The sequence below is a fragment of the Periplaneta americana genome, chromosome 10, assembly GCF_040183065.1.
Source record: "Periplaneta americana isolate PAMFEO1 chromosome 10, P.americana_PAMFEO1_priV1, whole genome shotgun sequence".
Classification (NCBI taxonomy): Eukaryota; Metazoa; Arthropoda; class Insecta; order Blattodea; family Blattidae; genus Periplaneta; species Periplaneta americana.
This window is the reverse complement of record NC_091126.1, coordinates 31,502,121-31,521,924: the sequence shown is the minus strand read 5'-3', so window position 1 is coordinate 31,521,924 and position 19,804 is coordinate 31,502,121.

Genomic DNA, 19,804 nt, shown 5'->3' with positions numbered 1-19,804 from the left:
GGTCAAACTTTTAAACATTCTAGAATCCATAGAGATTTATAAAGACAAAATTACAAACAAAAATAATTTAAATGATAAAACTCATTGATCTGTGTATTGCTTTTCAATTTGACCAGCGTAGTCGCAACACACGTCGTATTCAGTCTCCTACCAACACCGGCGTCGCATCTCGGCGAACACCAGCTGGTTAGTCGTAAGTATTCATTCTGTACGATGGCCGTTTTCAATTTTAAACACATTAAACTTCAATTTCAACATTGTAATTTTTGAGTAACGTTGTATCACGAGATTATTCTCCTTACAGATGACCACTGAAGCTAGGACCGCACGTCCTGAAACATGTATATGATTTAAACATGATTTTCAATTTGTGTTTTAATACTGTAATAATTATATTGTCTTTGTATGTTAAATTTTTTAATAAATTGAGTGAAAACACTGTCGAATTAAGATTAGGTTTTAATATGTCTGTTATAAGCCTGTCCAACGTTAAACGCATTACATTTTATAGATTTTCAGGTAGTTTTTTTCTTGAAGGTTGGTGGACTGCCGGACGAATTCGATTGGTTGAAATTTAAACCGTCTGAATTTTCAGTCTTGATTGTCACAGTTAAAAGTCCGGTGTCTTGTTCACTAAAACATGTTCGAAAGATAATAATAGTATACCTTTGCTTTGCACTCCCGATGAAGCAAAAGCTTGTGGCCGGGAGAGGAGTTTATATTAAGTAATTAAATAATAATATGCGTTACAAGAACGGTATGTTGAAGTTTTCATGTTCGAGGAAAAGTTTGAAAAAGCGAAACGTAGTTGAGCTTTTTTAATTTCGGAGAATTGAAAGAAAACATATCGCTCGTGTATCGTACATTATTTTGTGCGAAGATCGTTTATTACATACCTGAAAGATGAATTTCTAATTAGTTGCAATGAAATCTCCATCTTGGTTTTGTTCAATGACGGCAAATTTGCAAAACAAAAACATCTATCTTCAACATTGTTGTTTTAAAATGTTTTCTGTGTTTACTATACTCCAGCAGGCCGTGATATACGTCTGTCTTTTTTTTTCCCCTGTCTATAAATGCGAACTTAAAACAAACGGTAAGGTTATGTAATGAGACTGGAATCTTGTTGATTTTTTCACGCCTTCCTTAATGTTACTTGCATCACGAATGCAGCAACTTTAGTGGAGTTGTAGAGTTTACTTAATTTTTGCAAATATTTAAAAACAATAATTAACAGTGAAATTGCAGTGGTAAGTTTCCAATTTATAATTATTACTATATTGAACGTCTCTAAAAATAATATGTTAAAAGCCTAAAGCAGTAAAATCAATATGTCACTTAAGCGGTAAGAAGAGGAAAATTGTTATGTGTGTTAGGTTGTGAATACTGAATGTGGAATTTTAGACTTTCCGCGGATTGGTTTTGTGCGGAAACCAAGCAAATATGCACGATCTCGCACAAAAGTAATATTACACGCTTAAGGCTACACTAAAATAATTATTAAAATGTTTAATTTAATTAATCGAATATAAGTAAGCAAAATTAAAGTGAAAAATACTAAAATGATAATACAAGAAATACAACGAAATTATATCAGGTATTACTCAGAAGAGTAGGTTAATTAGAAAGAACAAGGGGCGACGGCCCTTTTAAACAATATCGAATAAATTAAAATGGAAAAGTATTAAATAATAAAATTGGAAAATAAATACAAAATATTATACAATAATATAGTGGAGTAATATATTATATACAGTACATAAATGATATTTTAGTTCTATTTTATTTATTGAATTTTGAAAGATTTATAACATAAACATTTATTTTTTCAAAATTTAATGTAGGAGAGTAATATCAGAAAACGAAAATAAAAAATAATAATACAGCATAGGTTATATATATATATATATATATATATATATATATATATACTGTATATATATATATACATATGTAAGAGACATTTTTCCTTTTCCTTAAAAACAGAATACGTATTGAGGAGTCGGTGGAAAACGCACCCATTACATTTAATAAAGAAATTTCTCAGTTGGCTTTAAAGTGAAATCTGTGGTTCGGTATTTCTATCTGCGTTACCTTCATCTATTGCTGTTAATGAATAAAACAGTTGGACGCTAAATCAAATATCTAAAACGGTGGGAAACTAAAAGACGATTGGTTGTATTTTGATCGTACTCGGGTTGGTGCAGTTTGTAAACTGTGTGAAATGCATTTAAAATGGCATCAAAGCTATTCAAAAAAGGTGAGGGTGTTCATGTCAATACCCTTAAAAAACTTCAGAAAATCTACTGAAAGATCATTCGTTTAATTTCATCGATCAGTAATTACTATTTGAAGAGTCCACTGCAAGAATGATGGATGTCACTTTCTTGTCGAAAATGAACCAAGACTGTCAATGCATAGCTTAAGACATATAATGTATATAGAGAGTTATATGGCATTAACACTGATAGTCATTGTCCAGTAATGATCGGAAAATCGCAGTTAAGCTTTGAGCGCTAAGCATTTCAAACTTTCAATTGCTTCTCCTGCAAAATGTATTCCAAATGACATCCATCATTCTTGCAGTGGACTCTTCATTTGTAGACCTACTAATATTATGTGGTTTATATAAGAAGACAGTAGAACGACTAGATAATACGCACGGCACACCAACGTCGGCAGTCGACGTTGCTCGCTGGCCAGTAGTGACCGGGCCGTACCGAGTCGTGTCAAACAAAAGACAATCGAAATAGTGGTAGTAAAATTCGCGACTATATTCATAAACAATTCACTCCATTAGTCAAGTGCAAGGTAAACTTATGTGCAGTACAACGGCGGTGTTTTGAATGCACCAAAAGAAAATGCAGTTGCAGTAATATCATGTAATATCATAAAGTAGGTTATCACACCGAAATAAAGGGTGAAAAGGTGTGTTTTAGGACTATTCCTTATCATTAAAATGAAGGAAAGTAAATTTCCGGTTAGTGTTCGCCAAAGCGTTAAACGTTGCCGTTTTATTTGTGGTCTAGAGAAAATACCTAGTCTTTTACGAAGAAAACTGTTATCGGCCATGACATTATTCACCGCTTTCATCATATTATTATTTATGAATATTATGAAACAAAAACAATCATAAGGGCCACGACCGACATGATTATCTTGGTTGTCTGCGTATGCGCGGACTTTGTTAATAAAAACCTAAACCAACCAAATATGCAAGACGTGTAACCGGGGCAAGATGGGATCTTCTTGATTTGATCTGGAATGTGCACACGAAAATAAATTGAAGTAAGAATCACGCTGCCACTGCATCAGAGATCCGAGCATGCACCACAGCAAAACTCTTCCTGTAGCGAGCCTGTCGTCTAAGAAACGTAATCTACTTGCAATATTTACGCAAATATATCTTGTTGCTAACAGTGCTGCTATCTCTCATTAATTTCAGAATGAAAAAGGTACAAAGAAAAAAAATTCTCCTTCTAACAACGCCGCAGATGAATGTCATTTTCTTATGTTGGCGACATTGTGTATTTAGTTAAATTTGGTCGCAACCCTAACTGCACGGTTCAAAGCTACCGTAGCAAGTTCTCCAGTTTAGCGAAGACAGTTAACACCGGTTTTATGGGATGATTTTACACAGAAGGATAGTCCATATTCACCGTGTTTTACATAACAACATTATCATTTTTAAATTAATACCTGTATCAACATTTAATATCATTTAAAACAAGTATAAACTCTGTTTCTTTCATTGACTTCATTCTTCTATGTTCCCTTTTACATAGACTGTCTCTATTGTTGTTACGTAAGGTTTGAATTTTTTTCTCTTTTGCTATCGGTTCCACGGTTTACCTCACTCCCAGTATAATAGAAATCCCCCGTGAGTGAAGAAGATCTGAATGCAACACCGATCGGCATTCAGAACCGTGAGTAGGCGAAAGGGGGCTAAGAGGCTTCAATTGTACACATTTTCACACGGAAATTGGTCGCTGTTCAGAGACTACGTCCCACCTCGAAATAGCTCGGGAATCATCGTGTACGCTGTGTTTACTCTCGTGTGTTTTACATAGAGAGATTCAAAGCCCCGTTTTGTAACGAGAATAAAAAGCTCTATCGCTAAGCCATGAAGGTTTTGTAGGGAACATGTCGTTCCTGACATAGAGACGTCGCTGCTACGATTTGAATTCATCCTCGTCAGACCGATTATTTAGTCCTGACAGCTCAGCGACGCGAAAGAGGGAAAGTAATAGGAGTAGTGGGGAGAGCTCCGGAGTAGAGATAAGGGCGAGTGGTCGGTAAAGGAATACAGTACAGCTTAATTGTACTAAAAACATACCGCTCTACCGCATGTATGACATCCTATCGCTCCGAAGGCAAGCGACTGAATAACCCAAACACCCCTTGGCGTAACTAAATGGACTCGCCTGACCCAGGCACATAACTCCGGCGACTGTCAGGACTAAATAATCGTACTGTACCTCGATTCTTATTATTGCCAAAGACAATGATGTATTAAAAAAATGAGTGTAACATATTTTGTATTGCGAATTTTTAACCTTTTGTCTTATCACAGCACTTCACATAATCAACTCACCTGCCATTTAGGATCAACGAAATGAAATACAACTTTTACAGCCGATAGAGAAGACATGGAGGATTATGAAAATGGTATCGCCGGAATAACGACTTAAGTAGAATTAAGCTGTTATTGCACCCAGTGCCTCAGTCATTTATTATCATAATACACTGCTCTCTTGAATTGGAAATTAAATTAATGGCTTTCCCAAAACACGCTATGGAATGTTCAATATATATTTTTTTTCGAAAAGGAAGCAAAAACGAACAAAATTGTATGAAACTTTGTTTTTTTAGTAGGTTATTTTACGACGCTTTATCAACATCTTAGGTTATTTAGCGCCTGAATGAGAAGAAGGTGATAATGCCGGTGCAATGAGTCCGGGGTCCAGCACCGAAAGTTACCCAGCATTTGCTCATACTGGGTTGAGGGAAAACCTCGGAAAAAACCTCAACCAGGTAACTTGTCCCGACCGGGAATCGAACCCGGGCCACATAGTTTCGCGGCCAGACGCGCTAACCGTTACTCCACAGGTGTGGACTGAAAGTTTGTTTGAAATATCTCAAATAATAATCCACTGAAATTAATGACATTATTTAAGGTTCAACCTGTATATGACAGGCCCTTAACATGTCGTTTTTCTTCCTGACTACGAGCGGGGGTCGGCCTGGGCAGCTTAGTCTGTATAACGCTGGCCTTCTGTGCTCGAGGTTGCGGATCCGATCCCTGCCCAGGTCGATGGCATTTAAGTGTGCTTAAATGCGACAGGCTCATGTCATTAGATTTACTGGTATGTAAAAGAACTCCTGCGGGACAAAATTCCGGCAAACCGGCAACGCTGATATACTCTCAGCAGTTGCGAGCGTCGTTAAGTAAACCTTAATTTAATTTCTACGACCGTAGCTCATAGATGTCCCTAGTTCCGAGAAGCCTAGATCGCCTAGAGAGTCCACACCTGTGGAGTAACGGTCAGCGCGCCTGGCCGCGAAACCAGGTGGTCCGGGTTCGATTTACGGTCGGGGTAAGTTACTTGGATGAGGTTTTTCCGGTCTTTTCCCTCAATCCAATATGAGCAAATGCTGGGTAACTTTCGGTGCTGGACCCCGGACTCATTTCACCGGCATTATCACCTTCATCTCATTCAGACGCTAAATAACCTAAAATGTTGATAAAGCGTCGTAAAATAACCTACTCAAATAAAAAAAATGACTTAAAGAACATTCATTGTGCTCCATAGATAATAGGCCGTAATTATACTCATAATGCATGATGATGGAGAACTGTTGAGATGTCTCAGGGGAACCGGAGTAACTGGAGAAAACCTCTATGTTGCCTGGACCATGTTCTTGCCCAACACAAGTTATACATTCTGGCTCCCTTGCTTACAAGCACTGATCCACCTTGGAAGTAATGAGAAAGTATAATGTTAAAAAATTTAAATGTCTCTTGTGAAAATTATTAAACTTCTTAAATTAAGAATGAATATATAAATTGTAGTATAAAAATTACATATAAGAATAGGGCTCAGAGCCACCGGCGTAGCTTAGGTGGCTAAGGCGCTTGCCTGTCTATCCAGAGTTGCGCTCGGGCGCGGGTTCGATTCTCGCTTGGACTGATTACCTGGTTGGGGTTTTCCGAGGTTTTCCCCAAATATAAGGTAAATGTCAAGTAATCTATGACGAATACTCGGCCTCATCTCGCTAAATATCATCTCGCTATCATCAATTCCATCGACGCTAAATAACCTCGTAGTTGATACAGCGTCGTTAAATAACCAAGCAAAATAAAAAAATAGAACTCAGATATTGTACGAAATGGAAATATAAATATTGGAGATTTATCCTTCGAAGAGGTGGAAAAATTCAAATATCTTGGAGCAACAGTAACAAATATAAATGACACTCGGGAGGAAATTAAACGCAGAATAAATATGGGAAATGCGTGTTATTATTCGGTTGAGAAGCTCTTATCATCCAGTATGCTGTCCAAAAATCTGAAAGTTAGAATTTATAAAACAGTTATATTACCGGTTCTTCTATATGGCTGTGAAACTTGGACTCTCACTCTGAGAGAGGAACATAGGTTAAGGGTGTTTGAGAATAAGGTGCTTAGGAAAATATTTGGGGCTAAGCGGGATGAAGTTACAGGAGAATGGAGAAAGTTACACAACACAGAACTGCACGCATTGTATTCTTCACCTGACATAATTAGGAACTTGAAATCCAGACGTTTGAGATGGGCAGGGCATGTAGCACGTATGGGCGAATCCAGAAATGCATATAGAGTGTTAGTTGGGAGACCGGAGGGAAAAAGACCTTTAGGGAGGCCGAGACGTAGATGGGAGGATAATATTAAAATGGATTTGAGGGAGGTGGGGTATGATGATAGAGACTGGCTTAATCTTGCACAGGATAGGGACCGATGGCGGGCTTATGTGAGGGCGGCAATGAACCTTCGGGTTCCTTAAAAGCCATTTGTATATAGTATATAGAGCTCAGCTGTTGAGAATGCTATCGATATTTAGTTGTCAGTGTTGATACAGCGTCGTTAAATAACCAAGTAAAATAAAAAAAGTAGAGCTCAGCTGTTGAGAATGCTATCGATATTTAGTTGTCAGTGTTGATACAGCGTCGTTAAATAACCAAGTAAAATAAAAAAAGTAGAGCTCAGCTGTTGAGAATGCTATCGATATTTAGTTGTCAGTGTTGATACAGCGTCGTTAAATAACCAAGTAAAATAAAAAAGTAGAGCTCAGCTGTTGAGAATGCTATCGATATTTAGTTGTCAGTGTTGATACAGCGTCGTTAAATAACCAAGTAAAATAAAAAAGTAGAGCTCAGCTGTTGAGAATGCTATCGATATTTAGTTGTCAGTGTTGATACAGCGTCGTTAAATAACCAAGTAAAATTAAAAAAAGAGTAGAGCTCAGCTGTTGAGAATGCTATCGATATTTAGTTGTCAGTGTTGATACAGCGTCGTTAAATAACCAAGTAAAATAAAAAAGAGTAGAGCTCAGCTGTTGAGAATGCGATCGATATTTAGTTGTCAGTGTTGATACAGCGTCGTTAAATAACCAAGTAAAATAAAAAAAAGAGTAGAGCTCAGCTGTTGAGAATGCGATCGATATTTAGTTGTCAGTGTTGATACAGCGTCGTTAAATAACCAAGTAAAATAAAAAAAAAGAGTAGAGCTCAGCTGTTGAGAATGCGATCGATATTTAGTTGTCAGTGTTGATACAGCGTCGTTAAATAACCAAGTAAAATAAAAAAAAGAGTAGAGCTCAGCTGTTGAGAATGCGATCGATATTTAGTTGTCAGTGTTGATACAGCGTCGATAAATAACCAAGTAAAATTAAAAAAAGAGTAGAGCTCAGCTGTTGAGAATGCGATCGATATTTAGTTGTCAGTGTTGATACAGCGTCGTTAAATAACCAAGTAAAATAAAAAAAGAGTAGAGCTCAGCTGTTGAGAATGCGATCGATATTTAGTTGTCAGTGTTGATACAGCGTCGATAAATAACCAAGTAAAATTAAAAAAAGAGTAGAGCTCAGCTATTGAGAATGCGATCGATATTTAGTTGTCAGTGTTGATACAGCGTCGTTAAATAACCAAGTAAAATTAAAAAAAGAGTAGAGCTCAGCTGTTGAGAATGCGAACGATATTTAGTTGTCAGTGTTGATACAGCGTCGTTAAATAACCAAGTAAAATTTAAAAAAAGAGTAGAGCTCAGCTGTTGAGAATGCGATCGATATTTAGTTGTCAGTGTTGATACAGCGTCGTTAAATAACCAAGTAAAATAAAAAAAAGAGTAGAGCTCAGCTGTTGAGAATGCGATCGATATTTAGTTGTCAGTGTTGATACAGCGTCGTTAAATAACCAAGTAAAATAAAAAAAGAGTAGAGCTCAGCTGTTGAGAATGCGATCGATATTTAGTTGTCAGTGTTGATACAGCGTCGTTAAATAACCAAGTAAAATAAAAAAAAGAGTAGAGCTCAGCTGTTGAGAATGCGATCGATATTTAGTTGTCAGTGTTGATACAGCGTCGATAAATAACCAAGTAAAATTAAAAAAAGTGTAGAGCTCAGCTGTTGAGAATGCGATCGATATTTAGTTGTCAGTGTTGATACAGCGTCGTTAAATAACCAAGTAAAATAAAAAAAAGAGTAGAGCTCAGCTGTTGAGAATGCGATCGATATTTAGTTGTCAGTGTTGATACAGCGTCGTTAAATAACCAAGTAAAATTTAAAAAAAGAGTAGAGCTCAGCTGTTGAGAATGCGATCGATATTTAGTTGTCAGTGTTGATACAGCGTCGTTAAATAACCAAGTAAAATAAAAAAAAGAGTAGAGCTCAGCTGTTGAGAATGCGATCGATATTTAGTTGTCAGTGTTGATACAGCGTCGTTAAATAACCAAGTAAAATAAAAAAAAGAGTAGAGCTCAGCTGTTGAGAATGCGATCGATATTTAGTTGTCAGTGTTGATACAGCGTCGTTAAATAACCAAGTAAAATTAAAAAAAAATAGAGTTCAGCTGTTGAGAATGCTATCGATATTTAGTTGTCAGTGATATCTTGTATCGCAAATCAACATTCAGAGGATTAAATGGATATAAAAAGGAGAAACAGACGTCAGAAGTTGTCTTGATCGTAAACTAGCAAAAACATTTAACATAAGCTGTCTTCGTTCCATATATATCGCCTGTTCTGCGTGTAACTCTTCTCAGTACATCGTATTTGGTAAAACCCGTCATGTACAACTTTGCTAACCGCACCTCCCCGACGCGACGCGACGATACCTTGAGCCATTCCGATGAAATTGTTAGAGATAGCGATGCTAGTAATCAGTTGATCTCATGTGAGAAGTGAAAGTTACAGAGCAGCTGTGATACACAATACAGTTGTCTTCATAAGTTTGAAACTGCTCCGTTTTCCGGAGTTATTGTCTTACATCAGCAGTGGCGAAAATGTGACTCGCGAGCACATTGTGGTTCGCAATGATAGCTATGCATTTCTATTGCTTCCTACCTCCCCAACCCCCACCCTCTCACCCACTGGAGTCAAACTCAGTTCCATTTGTATTTGTCTCTGACCTGCGAGTGGCGTATCGTCGCAATGTCGCTCTCGAAACCATGTACCTCTACAAAAACGAAAGTTTCAAGTAGGATGGGAGGACGCATTTTTTGCTGCCAATATTCAAATTCAAATTCAAATTTATTCACAATTTACATTTGAAATGATACATATGAATATATACCCGAAATGAGCATATGCTCGTGCTCGGGTACAGTCCAGTAGTCTACATAAATTTTAAAGAGATCAATAATAATGTTGATATGTTGATGTTAGAAATAATAGTAATAATAATAATAATAATAATAAATAATATTAATAATAATAATAATAATAATAATAATAATAATAGAATATCCGTGACGGAGATGATACAAAGATAGTAATACAAATTAATTCATTAATAATAATTATAATAATAGTAATAAAACAAAAATATTTACAATAATAAAATAAATAATAAGACGGATAAAATAAAATACAAAACCACTAGCGAGAGTTAATACAACTTAAATAAGCATATAATAACCAGAAAAAAAAATGAACTCGAAAATCAACAGAAAATTTCGATGTATCGCAGTCGACAGCAATCGCTGTATGATTTGTTCACAGGTATTACGAGGAAAATGGTTGCATAACATAAAACGGCATTTTACTTCATGTTACTCATGAAACATTAACAGGTTAAGTGTTGTTATTATTATTATTATTATTATTATCATTATTATTATTATTATTATTATTATATCTTTACTTCGATCCTTTTTCAGCAGATGTACGAATAATGCGGTTAGATCAGGCATGTCAAACCGTCTGCACTACGTGCTCTCAAGAACCCGCACAACATTTCCTTAAGAGCGATGACTTTGCTTTATCTTGCTAAAAATTGAACCTTGTTGGATTTGTATTACTTGTAGTATGAGCACGCAGTGCAGGTGCTTTGACATCCCTGGGTTAGATCTTCGATTTAAACTCACAGATTTACAATGTGAAGTTAAATGAAAGCTAAATGTAAGGACTTGACAAATGTTGAACTTTTCAAATCTTTGCCAAAAAATAAATATCCGAAGCTTCTTTCTTTCGCTTGCTCTGTTGAAACCATGTTCGCTACAACTTACGTTTGTGAACAATTATTTTCAACAATGAAAATAGTAAAAACCAAATTTAGATCACGACTGACAGACAAATACCTTCGTGATCAACTACGACCGGCAGTAAGTGACATAATTCCTGGTTTTGAAACTCTGTCGCAGAGACATTCTGAAGACAGTTAACTTTAGGTTTTGATAATGTGTCCTGTTTTCTTATTCATTCTTTTCTTCGTTACACGCACTAAACTTCAGTTTGTAACCTTATATTGTATAAAATTATATTTAAGTGCTTGACGTAAGGAAAATGAAAATCCGTTAATAAGTCAGACAGTTGCTTCACTTCCCCTTCGGGTGTCGCCTCCCTCCATAGCTGCTATGCACGTTGCAGGTTACACAGTGGCTCGGCGCACGATCACATTTTCGCCACGGCTGTCTCATATTCATTAGACCAAAACGCGCCTTTGGAATATGAATTAAGTTAAAATTTTAATTTAAAAAGTACCATAGAATGTGTTCTTATCGTTACGGCGCACGTAATTGGGCTGATAATCAGGCCTCGAAACTTGGGACCCGATACAATAAGTTTACTGTGCATGTACTATAGGTTGTTGACTCGTTGCAGGTAGTGAAAGGTAGAGATGTGTTGAGGTAACAACGTTGCTATTTAGAATAGAGTACGGTAGTATGGGGAAACACACATATGTACATTGTGAAAGCAAATATGCATTACACAAAGACAATGTCAAAAGAATGTGAAAAGCATTTATTCTCCTCTTTTTTATAAGCATTTGTGTTTAATTATACACAGTGTTAATGGTGGAAATAAACACGTAGCAATTTTAATTTCTTCATTTATCGTATTGATCGTCTTTAGGAAGTGCAGTTACAGAACTGAATTGCAATGTACTACAAGATACATTTTCAGTGTCTCAAACGTAAATCTTTTTCGGTTATCTGGTAAACAAAGTTTGTACTGTGAAAAGCTTCGCTCTACGTCACATGACGTGATAGGAGCAAAACGAAAAAAAACCTAACATCATTGCAGTCTCTAAGAGACAGTCCTTTATTCTCGGGTGACTCTATGTCCACTAATTTGCTGTTTATATTTCACAGTGTTCCATATCCGTTATTTTTACATAAAATTGATTTCCATTTCTGTTTTACACGTTCAGTAACCGGTGTACTTGGTGTCTAATTCTCCGTGTCATTTCCTCAACTAATTTGAGAGATTCCGGCATCTCTTGCTGTGAATTTTCTAACTATGTAATAGTTTCAGACACAGTTTGAAAATGGATTTTTATGAAAACCGAATTATTCGTCAGAACCTTCAAATCCAGAGCGTTTTCCTTTGCGTATTTGTTGTCATTCATTCTACAGTACCCCAACCCACTGTACGCTTTACCACTATACTCAGTACGCCGTTATGCGGATTTCCCACTGAACTGCTCTATCGAGCCTACTCATCATGTAGGCCAGTCATGTCAACTGATGCCCGTATGGGCAAGCACGCGCTTTACAGCTCAGGAGAGCCTGAGCGCTTTACAGCGGAAAGGAAAGAGACAGGCGAGAGAGGTAGTATATGCCGCTTGGTCGAGCTACATGCAGGGAGGGCCAGCATTGATTCAATGGATAAAGGGAAAAGAACTTATTAAAACTATATCCATGTTAATTTTTAGATTTGTGTGAGAAGTATAAGTACATTATAAGAATTTAAGTTTCAATTTTAATGCTCATTTTTTACGAGTTTCCTTTTTATTCAAAGGCAGTATTTTGTCAACTTCTTGCAGAAAAGTGAAATTTTCAGATGTTTATTTAGTAGCCTTACAGATATTGAAACAATGTTTTCGTAAATCTAATATATCGTAAATATGTATTACTGAAGATATGTACTGAAAATTTTGAAAATATTCTCATGGAAAATGTTTGTAAGAAAATGAATTAACAAAGGAACTACTGTTACATCATAAATAAAGTTATGTGCCCTGTTTTGTAAAATCGTCAGCTCTATAGCTTCAGCAGATTTCTAGAAAATAAATTAATATTCTGATGATAGGGAGTTGCGCACCATTATCACTTCTTAAGCATAATGCGATAAGAGTTTTGTTGTGTAATATTAGTTACAGTTTAAACATATACCTAGGTAACTTTGCTTTGTACTGTAATATTGTTTTCATTAGTTTATTGATTACTTTCATAAGGGTAAAGATACCATCAATATCAATTCCAAGTTACCATGTCATACTTAGTCCCTTTCTTTGGAATATCACTTTCTTTATGACTAATGTTTCATTCACTTAATATAGTATAGTTTTACTACTATGAAATTTATGTGAATATTCTTTCTTAACTCTTTATCGTGTTATTAACTGCAATATTAAGAAATTGGTGTTAGTACTTTGTTTTGCAGACAATATAGATAATATCAAACAGCAAATAGCCATATAAAATAACGACATAAAATTTCACGTCCTGTCTGAAGTTTATGCAGCACTGTTTTCTTCATCCGACAGCCTCCTTATTCATATACTGTACATAATCTTTGCTCCTTCCATACTTAGCGCTTGATGCCCGCGCACGACGTCAAGGTCAGAAAAATGCGCTTGCTTTGACATCACTGATGCAGGCTATAGGCCTACAGAGTGAACAGTAAGTAATTTCATTAATTTCATGGGCTTTTTCTTTGAGATATTTCAAATAAAAGCGATTAATTCAGTTTTGCTGGTTTTTGCTTCCTTTTCCAGATAAAAATTGTTTTATATGAAATATTCCATAGCGTGTTTTGTGAAAGCCACTGATTTTATTTCAAATACGCTCAGTTAATTTAAGAGAGCAGTGTATTATGATAAATGAATGAAAGAATTTTAATTTTGTCCTTTAAATGTGCAGAAATTTGATCCGAAAAAATGCAACTTTTCGTTTTGCAAATGAATTTTTCAATGTTATATTTATTGGTATCAGATTTCTGTGCATTTAAAGAACAAAACTAAAATTCTTTCAACCATTTATTATCATAATATACTGCTCTCTTAAACTGACTGAGCATATTGGGTATTAAATAAATTGTTTTGCCAAAACACGCTATGAAATGTTTCATATAAAATAATTTTTATCTCGAAAAGGAAGCAAAAATGAGTGAAATTGTATAAAACCATTTGTTTGAAATATATATATATATATATATATATATATATATATATATATAAATAATCTGACATTAATGACAATACATACGATCGCTCTGTAAGTTATATATAGGCTACGTATGCTAGAGTGGTTTAGTAAATAAGCGATATAAATAATTGAATATGGGAGTGTATTTGTACGTCTCTGACAGAGAGAGAAAAAAAGTGATAAAATGAGATTCAATGAGAAACGTCGTGAATGAAGGAGACGACCATAAAGAATCCAGTTTTTATTTCTATTGAAGTGTGTGCAACTACATATTTTGGTGTGTGCTTCTTTTTTAATAAACTCTGGTACGACTTCATTCTGTTTATGATGTAGTGACAACCGCTTGGAACTATATCAAGTTTCCGTTTGATGGACGTCAAGGGAAGAGCACTGCAACTTTTTATCGAGCACTTTTCTTTTACGTCTATAAACAACGTGAAGAGATTCAACAGTTCTTCGTCTGATTGATAGCGGAAGAAACGTATTTTTTGACAGCTTGTAGACTTTCATGTTGCTTAAATGTTGTTTTATTTATCCAGTACGTAAGAAACCGCAAACCACTCTTAGAATAGCTACTGCATACTGTTGCAAGTGACGGGACAGGTTATCTGAGAGATTTGTGGTGGTCAGGAGGCTGTGAGCAAGATCGAATGTCTTTCGCCAGTCTCATTCTAGTTTGCTGGGTTTTCAGTGCAACAGAAAACATTGTTAATTGAAAAGGTAACAATTGAAGATTAATTTTCCGATAGTATGCATGAAATGGCATCATTTTGTGTAAAAATTTTAATTATCCACGATTCCTCTGGTAGAGATAAAGGGAAGGCCTTATGGCCTTATCTCTACCAGGTTAATTTTTTTTAAATTTTAGTAGGTTATTTTACGACGCTTTATCAACATCTTAGGTTATTTAGCGTCTGAATGAGATGAAGGTGATAATGCCGGTGAAATGAGTCCGGGATCCAGCACCGAAAGTTACCCAGCATTTGCTCATATTGGGTTGAGGGAAAACTGCGGAAAAAACCTCAACGAAGTAACTTGCCCCGACCGCGAATCGAACCCGTACCACCTGGTTTCGCGGCCAGACGCGCTAACCGTTATTCCACAGGTGTGGACTACCAGGTTAAATAAATATTATACTACTACCACAGTCTAGTATATACAGTCACGAAACTCAATACGTAGCAAATATGCATCCATAGATAGTTGCTAACCACTAGGATCGCTAATATCGCCTCATTACAGACAATGCGAAATATACAACTCAAGCTTCGTGACTGTATATACTAGACTTTGCTACTACTATACAATAAAAAGTCTACATCTGTGGAGTAATGGTCAGCGTGTCTGGCCGCGAAACCGGGTGGCCCGGGTTCGATTCCCGGTCGGCGCAAGTTACCTGGTTGAGGTTTTTTGTGGGGTTTTCCCTCAACCCAATATGAGCAAATGCTGTGTAACTTTCGGTGCTTGACCCTGGACTCATTTCACCGGCATTATCATCTTCATCACATTCAGAAGCTAAATAACATTAGATGTTGATAAAGCGTCGTAAAATAACCTACTAAAAATATATAGATGCACTTATGATGCAATTTCTCGATTTATTCTGCTTCACCATAAAAAAGAAATTGCAATGCTTTACTCTTTTATATAAATGAATGAATAATAAAATAAATATCGGTATATAGCCTACATGATAAAATATTTTATTATGTTCCACGCAATGCTTTATAGAAATCTCGTGTCGGCCTCGGTAGCGTAGTCAGCCTTCTGTGTTCGAGGTTGCGGGTTCGATCCCGGCCTAGGTCGATGGTGGCAGCAGGAGTAGCAGCAACAGCAGCGACAGTGTTGGTAGTACTGTGGGGAGCTGACGAGAAAGTCTCTGCGAGGTGTATTTTTATTGGGTGCGGTGCGGGGAGGTATTGATGAATGGAGCACCGCTCTTCCTAGAACTGAGCAGAGATAGGATAAGTTGTAAATTTCATTTCTACATCACACAGTAATACAAAAAAACGGTGGTTTCAATTCATTATGCGAATGTTATAAACTTGATGTAGAAATGAAATTGATGATGTGAAATATTTTACATATACGCCCTTGATTTCAGCCGATGTTGAACGCAGTTTTTCCACATACAAGGTTGTACTATCCGACACTCGATGGTCATTTTCATTTGAAACTTTGAAAATGAATGTTATTGTTTATTGCAGCAGCAACCGAAACTAAGCGAAAAAACGTGCAAGAAAAGTAAGGTACAGAATAGGTGTGATAAATAAATTAATGTAACAGTTAAATATAGGCTGCACGCATTGCATTCTTCACCTGACATAATTAGGAACATTAAATCCAGACGTTTGAGATGGGCAGGGCATGTAACACGTATGGGCGAATCCAGAAATGCGTATAGAGTGTTAGTTGGGAGACCGGAGGGAAAAAGACCTTTTAGGGAGCCGAGACGTAGATGGGAGGATAATATTAAAATGGATTTGAGGGAGGTGGGATATGATGATAGAGACTGGATTAATCTTGCACGGGATAGGAAACGATGGTGGGCTTATGTGAGGGCGGCAATGAACCTTCGGGTTCCTTAAAAGCCATTTGTAAGTAAGTAAGTAAGTAAGTAAGTTAAATATAGGGAAAGCAAAACTGTACGCCATATACGTTTTCGACATTCTAAAACTGTAATGCAAAACTCTAAATATAAAGAAAACATCTTTTCATGCTTATGCTTTACGACTTTGTGACAATTTAAGTACGAATAATTTGAACAATTTCAAGGGAAAAATTGTTCCGGGGCCGGATATCGATCCCGGGACCTCTGGTTGAACATACCAGCCGCCCTCCCAACTGAGCTACCCGGGGACTCCACCCGACACCGTCTCAATTTTTCCCTTTATATCTGACGAAACGCCAGAGACCCACATCGAGTGCACACAAACTCTGTGTGACTTGGAATTGTGGTTTTCTGTTAACGTACACAGTTACGTATATATTACGCAAATCTAGTCTTTCAGGTGAAGCTCCCTGTAAAGCAGATTTGAATAATTTCAAGGGAAAAATTGTTCCGGGGCCGGGTGGAGTTCCCGGGTAGCTCAGTTGGGAGAGCGCTGGTACGTTCAACCAGAGGTCCCGGGATCGATACCCGGCCCCGGAACAATTTTTCCCTTGAAATTATTCAAATCTGCTTTACAGGGAGCTTCACATGAAAGACTACATTTGCATAATTTAAGTATGATTTCCAACAATTATTCTCAACCTCACCAGCATTTTAGACCTTACCGAAATTAACCCTTATTATACAATAATTGTATGTCTTGATTTTATAACATGCAATAATCGTATACAAAACACGGAACGTGCTTGCTTAGGCGCGTGTCAAATTCGCTTCCGCTGCCTGTACTTGAAACACCGACTACATTCTGACCGGCATCTATGTTCACCTCATACTAATACAAATGTACAGATGTCACGGCCCTACTTATTACCTAGGTCCTAGTAGGTTGGATTCTGTGACGTGCTGCAACAATTGCACATCGAATGTCAATTACCGTTAGTCTAATTGGCCCGCTATTTTCCCGAAGACAAATTCCAGACACAAGGTTCCCGCCGCGCCTCAAGAATCAGCTTGTTCCTGGAATTGGCTCTTAAGTAGTCTCGTGTGTATGAAAATATGCTGTAACACATTTTGTAGGTATAAATAATTTCCTTGGAAAAATGGTGACAGTTGTGGTGGAGAAGGTCGCAGTTCAGATTTTTCTAGGGTTTCTTCTTTTTTTCGAAATCCGGACGCCTAGTAATCCTTTGGACCAGTATTGTATGGGCTATTCCATATGAAATCGATCAGTAAAAAACCTCGCATTGTTTTAATACTGTAATTTTTTCACTATTTATACAAGGTGCTGAGGAGAGTGCATTTTCAAAAGTATACTATCGAAAGTCAAACGGTTTTCGTACTATAGAGCGACAAATTTAGCGTATTTCATAAAGAAAACAAGTCTCTTTCAGCGCTCTGAACTCTGGAACCGTTTACTGCAGAACATTGAACGGGAGCTCATTTTGAAGCTGACATTTGGTAGGTTATGTTAAGAATTAATACCTATTTTTATTATATACAGAGAGAGACAGATAATCTTATTTTACTTACTTTTATGCTTTTTGCCCATTTTTAAAAATGTAAAAAATATTGAGAAAAAACCTTGCATTATTAAGAGGGATTCGGCATTGTTTGCTTAGTGGATCGGCAATAAGTTTCGAGGGTATTAAATAAATTATTTTCATACGCCTAGACTTGAACGGCGCAGTACCGCACGCACTGGCCGAGAGCTGAAGATAAGAGAGCTTTGGGCGTCATTTTACTCCTGTGTTTATGAAAACTTGTGATAAAGCTAGCCCAGCTATGCGCTACTAGACGAAACATCACGTATTTATCTCTCCTGGCCTTGCTTGCCTCAGCTAGCTCCCGCCTCACAGTCAGCTGGTTAGTTCACGCGCGTACTATTTATTTTCTTTATTTGATATTTTCAACACTTTCTTATTAACGGTGCACCAGTAAAAAAATATGTGTTTATTTGTACTTTCAATGCGGAATCTAACCATATATTTTAAAATTATTTTTTCGTGGGCAAAGGCGTCTTAATGAAGAAAAATCTAAATTTCTCCATTTCCATAAAAAGTAAGAAAAACTGTTTACATGTCAATATAAACTTTAATTTCTCAACATCAAAATAAACCATGATTTTGATCATTGAGTGAAAGAGTTTGGGAGAGACAACAGTTTAAAGTTGCTAATTTTATGAAAATACGATAAGTTTAAATATTTTTAATTTAAATACTATGAAGTTCTGATGCCTCAAACTTTGCATCACAGTTGTCAACGGACAGAAAAAGTTTCATTGTATTTAAAAATTGCAAGGTCAATTTTCTCTATATTTCGGTCGATTTGAGATGGAATAGCCCGTATGCATCATTTGTTTTCTACGTTTATGACTTACTCAAGCCTAATAAATGTACTATGCATTACAACATAAAACTGTCTTTACATAGAAATATTGTAGGCGATAGAATAAAAAAAACTAAATGGTATTACATATCCCCTCCCTTCCTCTACCATTTGTTTAAAGGAATGAAAGCTGTTATTTAATTTATACCATTTTTCTATGTTCTCTTTTACATAGACTGCCCCTATTGTTAGGTAAGATCTGAATTATTGTTTCTTTTGCTGTTGGTCTCACCCCCCCCCCCAGTATACTACAAATCCCTCCGAGGGAAAAGTTCTAAATTCAAAACTGCTATGAGCAGTGTAATGTTAGTACAATGAAACATATTATTTTCTCTCCTCCGACTCAAGGAAAAAAGGAAAATGTAAATTACAGCAAGGTAGAATAAGAGATTGTTATGCGTAGTGATTGTAGTAACACAAGGAGATACGCTGTGTGAAAGAATAAAATGGACGCTTGTGCATCACACACCTCCAAACGAAGGAACGGCATCCCAACTCTGATAAACGTGTGGGTTATCAGAACCCAGAGATCAAAGTGCAGCCCTTAAAGGTCAGCAGTCCCTTCCACATAATTATACCAGCACAGTGATACTGTGACGTCATCAATCAGCGAGAGACAAACAACTAATGAGTGAGAAGTCAAAACATCGTCTTACAAAATAAATTGGGCGTTACTTAAGCGACAGGACCTTCCTTTCAGAATGAGATAGGCTACTGCATGCTCGAGTCTTTGTCAATGTTTTTGTATTTTACGAAAGTCATATTTTTTAATGATTATCCCGATCGAACTGCAATCAGTTTGAAATCTAACGGAATGAAGACACAATTTAATATCGAAATATGAGGGTGGAGCCTGGTACAGTGAAAAGAAAGTAATATAAGTCTAGAATTCAGCGATAATTA